The sequence below is a fragment of the Rhinolophus hipposideros genome (assembly GCF_964194185.1).
Source record: "Rhinolophus hipposideros genome assembly, chromosome: 11".
Classification (NCBI taxonomy): Eukaryota; Metazoa; Chordata; class Mammalia; order Chiroptera; family Rhinolophidae; genus Rhinolophus; species Rhinolophus hipposideros.
In genome coordinates this window covers 69,212,463-69,217,565 of record NC_138057.1, presented here as the reverse complement: position 1 = coordinate 69,217,565, position 5,103 = coordinate 69,212,463, and positions in this window count along the sequence as shown.

Below are 5,103 nucleotides of genomic sequence, written 5' to 3'. Positions count from 1 at the left end.
CCAGTACTTGTGAATGTACGAATTGTCTCCTCACAGTCCATACAAGGGACTTTGCCCCTAGTTATCAGGAACACGTCATTCTGGAAGACTTAAAGGTTGAGAGTTGCCACTGGGATATTGAATTTCTTACCTCTATACTTTCTTCCCAAGCAGAACACTGGGCGATTTGAAAGCGATAGAGAAAAAAAAAAATCTTCACCCTCTGTTGTCTGTTTTATCAGCCCAACAGAGCAGGGGTGATGGCAGCCCAGGAGCTATGCCAGCAGACAGATTTTGCTTGGTGAGCATAAATTCCTGGCCCAGAGTTTGTTATCATTGTAGATATGTTGTTGCAAGGAAGCACTGGGGGAAATGGGATCTGAACTGGAGAGTCATCCTGAAGCAGCATCTGTGCAAGGGGGGTTCCAAAGCAAAATCCGGCTGAGCAATCACCCAGCAGAAAGAAAGCAGACGGAGCAATCGGCAAGCGGTAGATTTACGAGGAATCCCACACTGCCTGCACATCCATTTATATAAAATCCACTGGAATTATTTAATACAGCGTTGGAGATGTATGCTCATTGAAATGTGAAGATACTAAGATATAGGAAAAAAAATGGCAGCGCACTGAGCAATTCATATCTGCTATCTCCTTAATCCCCAATTACTTCCTGAGGTACGTACTATTACCCCCATTTTGATGATGAAAAAGATCAAGCTTAGAAGTGTTAGATAAGCAGTTCAGTGTTTCAATCACCTCATAGATGAGAGCCCGGACTGACTCTCGTTGTGCTATGCAGGCCTTAAGTATCCACAGAGAAAGGCCATGAAAGCAAGCTATACCCTAAGATGGTAAGACCCGCTGTCTATGATACGGTGGTATTGGGTGTGTTTTCTTTGTTTCGGTTCTCTCTCCTTGGCTTGTAAGGATTTTTTTTAATTTCTGTTATAACGGAAGTGATAATACTATAAACATACTACTTTAGTAACTCAAATAATTGTAAGTCAAACAAATACATGAAACTTCTATTAAGAAATATTAAAATTCACATTTTTAATCAAACACCTAACATATCACTTTAGTAACTCAAATTATTATTACAAATCAAATTTACTTAATTTTAATTAGTAAGTATTAAACTTTTTTAAAAAACCATACAGATAGCAATTTAGTAACTCCTTTGAGTTCAAAATGTATAAAATAGACTCTTTCAAAAAAAGTCAACCTCTTGGGCTGACAAGACATGACCCTAATGAATAAACTATAAACAAGTACTAACATTGGCTATAGGAATCTAGTTGAGGGAGTGATGGATAAGTGAATTTCTTTGCACTGGTAATTTTAATCATTGCTAATATTTATAGAAAACTCAACAACTTTTAAAACCCAGAAGATCTATTATCTCACTTGATTCTGAAAGTAATCATGTAAAGTATTTAGGCAAAATGTTAAGACCTGCTGCTGACTGATGGGGACATCAAAGCTCAGAGAAATGGAGCTACTTCCTGGGGGTTAGCTGACCAATACAAGAAACAGATGATTTTGAACCCAGAGAGGCTGACTCCAAGTTCCAGGCTCTTGTCACCATAGAGTGTGGCCTGCTGTGTAGTACATTAGGCTTCTGACAATGTCTCACATTTATCTTATTTTTACTAAGGCAATTAACTGGTTTATGTAGATTATTTACTCTATCATAAGAAATTCACTGGGTTCTGGGAATACAAAAATGAATAAAACCCACAAGAAAATTGTATTTGGGGGCTTAAACTTTGCAAGTATTAAAAAAGCATAATTGCAGAAAGGAAAGTATTAAGCAGTTATTCTACCTTTCGTTTAGTTCTTTTACAATTCCACATTTCCATAAATATTAAATTAAGCACATTCTATTTTCTTATAAACACCATAAACTTCTCACAATTCCCTACCCTCTTTTTGTCTAAATACTGTATATTATTAGTAATCTACTCTGATTTCTTTCTAATATACATAGAAACATAATCATAGAATATTAGATCTGGAAGAAGCATGAAAAGAAATACAGAGTAAATACTTAAATATTTCAGATTAACTAATGAGCAACTGAATGAAGGAAGAAAGAAGATCCCTGTTATTCAAAGAACCCAATGACAAGGTTGAATGTTTTCTATTACATTTTAGTAGCAAAATCTCTTGTATCAGTACAAATTAGCTACTTTCTATCTCTGCCTCCTTGCACTTACAGTCTTTTAATGTAAAGATAAGAAAGCATGATTAAAATTGGTGAAATATGAATTTCTTTCCCTCTATTTTATGTTTTTGAAATTGTAATATGCTGCTTGCAAAAAAAAAAAAGATTAAAACAATCAGTGTTACGTAAAATTTTTACACGATTGTCACTTTTTCCCCCATCCTGATCGCATGTCTATTATTGGCATTTTACAAATAGACTTCCATTTTTTTCTATGTATCAATTATTACTTATGCATTACAATTTAATATATTTATCATATAATTATAATCACAGGTAGAAGTTATAAGAGGAGTGGCATCACACTGTACATATTTTACTACAAATAGCTTGCTTTCTTAATTTGAAAAAACAATTTATTGTGTTGGTTTTAAACATTTTTTGAGACCCTCCTATGTGCTCGTAAGTAAAGAATGCCACAGAGGAGAGTATGGGTTCTGCATTCAGGCAGATACAGGTTTGATTCACCACCTATGTCATCGTGCACAATTAACTCTCCCTGTGAGCTTTACTTTCCTCATCAGTCAACAGCAATAATAACTATAGCTTCCTAATAACATAGTGAAGAATACTGAAGATAATCTCCATAAAGTATATAGCGCAGTACCTGGCACATAGGAACTGCACAGGTGTTCACTATAATAATCAATGCCATTACTTGTACAGTGAAATATTCTACAGCACTGATATGCTAGGTTGAATAGTTGAATTTCAAATTCTCTCAAAATTAATGTCCACCTAAAACCTCAGACGGTGACCTTATTTGGAAATTAATTTGGCGATATAATTAGTGAAGATAAGGTCATACTAGATTAGGGTGGGCTCTAATCCAATGACTAGTGTCCATAGAAGAATAGGGGAATTTGGACACAGAGACACATACAAAAGAAAGAGACAGGGCAAACACCACATGATGTTGGAGGTAGAAACAGGAGGAACGCGTCTATCTGCAAGTCAGGCATAGCCAGCAACCACCCACAACTGGAACAGGCAAGGAAGCGTTCTCCCCTAGTGCCTTCAAAGGGAGCAGGATCCTGCCAACACCTGGATTTTGGACTTCTAGCCTTCAGAACTGTGAGGCTACATATTTATATTGTTTTGAGCCTCTTAGTTTCTGGTAATTTGTTTCCACTGCCCTGAAAAGCTAACAATGGGTATATTTTTAGGCATTTTCAAATTGATCTACATTTAGTGTTGTTATTGTGTTTGTTTGTTGTTATATCCAATCTTACAGATTCTTCTGTGACAGATTCCAGAAATATATTTGTTGAGCCAAGGATACATGCATTTAAATTTTTGACAGTTACCGCCACGTTGCTCTATAAAATAATTGTATAAAGTTATACTCTCACATCAGTATATGACAGTGCCCTTTCTTGATAGTCTCACTAACAACAGATAGTACCAATTTTTGCACATGAGAGCTGTGGAGTATTTCACCAGTTATTGTAGCTTATTGTGCCTTAAGTTATACCACTTATAAAATTAAGATAGGAATAATATTTACCATTTAAGCTATTTTGAGAATAAAATGTGTCACATACTTAGAACAGTACCTAATATAAAAAACAGCTTAATAGGGTTTTTCTTTATTATTATTATAATTGAAATCTTCAAGAAGAATAACCTTCAGCCCAGAAACCAAAGTACCTTCCACTTAAAAACCCTTGCAAATTATTGGTGAACATGAACACTTCTCATTTCAGCTGCTTCCAAGTTTATTTGTTGTTTATCAAATAGAGGTTTTCCTGATCATGGTCGCAACACTAAAGATATGATTAAAGGGAACTACAAGAAAAATGCCTTGTGTCTAATCATTTCCTCTGTAACTAGCCAAGCACCTAGTCTTTCCCTTCCTCCCTTTCCTTTCCTTTCCTTTCCTTTCCTTTCCTTTCCTTTCCTTTCCTTTCCTTTCCTTTCCTTTCCTTCCCTTCCCTTCCCTTCCCTTCCCTTCCCTTCCCTTCCCTTCCCTTCCCTTTCCTTCTCTTCCCTTCCCTTCCCTTCCCTTCCCTTCCTATTCTTTCCTTTTTTCTTTTCTTTCTCCTTTTTCTTTTTCTCTTTTTTCCTCCCTTCCCTTCTTTCAAATAATGAACTGAGATTCAGAGAAACAGTGTTATATTTGCGGTAAATATGATTCCTCAAAATATACACTGGATGTGAAATCAGAAGAATTGATTAATGTCTGATCTCTGCCATTAGTAAGCACATTTAATTGGCACAAGTCATTTAATTACTGTGGATGTTTTTTTCATAATTTATTAATCTATTCATTTCCCAAATATTTCTGGAGAACCTATTTGCTGATAGATAAAGACAAGAGAGATGTAGCAATTGCTCTCATGGAACTTTAATTTTATTGTGAGAGAGATATTAAAATCTAAAATTCAATGATTTTGTTTTTATTGTTGTGATAAATCTACACTAGGAAAGTTAAAAAAAAAAATCGCCATAGCAGGGATGTTTATCTCAGGCTAGAATGTCAGGAAACACTCCTCTGAGGAAGTGACTTTGAATCTGACATCTGAAATATGACTAGGAGTAACCCAGGCAAAATGGTAGAAAAGGAGAAGTTATAAGCAGAGGGAACAGGTTACCTAAAGGGCTTGAGGCTAGAGGCACAGCTCAGGAGTGAGGATCTGAAAGAAGGTGTGTGTAGTTAGAAGGCAGAGAGGGTATTTAAGTGAAATGAGGATGGGGTAGGCAGGGGCCAGATTATGCATAGTTTATAGCGTATGTTAACAATTTAACTGCTTATGTGGGTGCTAAAGAAGTATGTTTCCACTGCATACCACTGTTGTGTGAGTGCTTTTAGGACTCTGCTAACAATGGGTTAGCAGTCAGATGGTCTAAAATCATACCACCAGTTGGTTACGCTTTTAGAATTTCTCATTCTAAT